Genomic DNA, 1,376 nt, shown 5'->3' with positions numbered 1-1,376 from the left:
ATGGAAGAAAACAATGACGCTACAGTGACTGAATTCCTTCTCCTGGGATTTGCTGGTCAACACAAGTCTTGGCGTGTCCTCTTCACAATATTGCTAATGATCTATATGGCCACCTTAGTGGGTAACATTGGCATGATCCTCCTCATTAAGATTGACTCTTCCTTCACACCCCCATGTACTTTTTCCTCCAAAACTTGGCTTTTGTTGATCTCTGCTACACCTCTGCTGTCACCCCTAAGATGTTGCAAAACCTTGTAGGAACAGAGCAATCCATCTCATTCATAGGATGTATGGTGCAGTTACTAGGCTATGGGGCTTTTATAACAAGTGACAGCTACATCCTGGTGGCTATGGCAGTGGACTGTTACGTGGCCATCTGTAACCCTCTCCACTGTCCACCAGTCATGTCCCGGAGGGTCTGCATTCACCTGTTAGTTGGATCATACTTCATAGATTTCCTAAATGCCTCTGTAAATGTAGGTTTTATTTTCTCACTGAGCTTTTGCAAATCCAATAAAATTAACCACTTTTTCTGTGATGCACCTCCAATTCTGACCCTCTCATGCTCCAATATTTACTTCAGTGTCATGATGTTAACAGTCTTTGTGGGGTTTAACTTGACACTCACCGTATCAGTGGTCATCTTTTCCTACATATTTATCCTGGCTGCCATCCTGAAGATCTCTTCTGCTGCAGGGAGGAAGAAAGCTTCTCCACGTGCACTTCCCACCTGACAGCTGTCACCATTTTCTATGGGACGCTGTCTTACATGTATCTGCACCATCATGCCACAGAGTCTCAAGAGCAAGAAAAAATGGCTTCTGTGTTTTATGGGGTTATGATCCCCATGTTAACCCCTCTCATCTACAGCCTGAGGAACCAAGATGTGAGAGAAGCCCTGAAAGGAGTTGGAAAGAAGTGTTTCTAGTTTTAACACCAATAACTAACTCAACAGAGTTCAAGAAGTAAACCAACATTTCTCAGCAGCAGCAGCAGTTTCAAGTGTTCATAACATACAAAAGAATTCCTTAGTTGTATCAGTAGCATCTGAAAAATATTGAAAAATATCTCAAATGATTAAACAAGCTTCTAATTCGTTTCTAGTAAAGAAAGCATCTAACTTCTAAAAAGAAGATCTTTGACACTTATTTTATACTTTTTGAGGTACCTTCTTCAAATACTCAACATTAAAAAGGAAAAGAAAGTAAATTAAGGAGAAACACATAATTGAAATTATATGGATATATTAAATAAATACCTCTATTAACTAGATTATAAGGAATCATTAGGACAAATGGTCTTGCTATTTATCTTCTATTAAGAGGTACTGATACTCTGCAATTTTTGTATAGCCCAGCTACTTTGATTTTGTAAAA

At 39.1% G+C, this 1,376-nt stretch overlaps 1 pseudogene; it reads left to right on the top strand.

Annotated features, from left to right (window-relative positions):
* On the top strand, nucleotides 1-1,029 carry LOC129628496 (olfactory receptor 5AK2-like; annotated as a pseudogene).
* The last annotated feature ends 347 nt before the right edge of the window (nucleotides 1,030-1,376 follow it).

This window comes from Bubalus kerabau, chromosome 15, assembly GCF_029407905.1.
Source record: "Bubalus kerabau isolate K-KA32 ecotype Philippines breed swamp buffalo chromosome 15, PCC_UOA_SB_1v2, whole genome shotgun sequence".
In the NCBI taxonomy this organism is placed as follows: Eukaryota; Metazoa; Chordata; class Mammalia; order Artiodactyla; family Bovidae; genus Bubalus; species Bubalus kerabau.
Note: the sequence above shows the minus strand (reverse complement) of the source record. Positions and strands in the feature narration are given on the sequence as shown.